We start from the raw sequence: 245 nt of genomic DNA, 5'->3' as shown, positions 1-245 counted from the left end.
ATATATATATATATATATATATATATATATATATATATATATATATATATATATATATATGTATATGTGAATGTATATGTATATATATATGTATATATATATAATATATTTTAAATACAGCAGATAAAATAAATCTATACATATTTCTTTTTTATGTTTTGTATTTCGTTTTGATTACAAAGGGCCTTTCTCTTCGTCTCACCCCAACCCACTGCTGCTGCCGCTGCTGCTGCTGCTGCTGCTGC

Source organism: Eimeria mitis, genomic scaffold (assembly GCF_000499745.2).
Source record: "Eimeria mitis Houghton genomic scaffold, Emh_scaff7237, whole genome shotgun sequence".
NCBI lineage: Eukaryota > Apicomplexa > Conoidasida > Eucoccidiorida > Eimeriidae > Eimeria > Eimeria mitis.
This window is presented reverse-complemented; position numbering follows the sequence as displayed.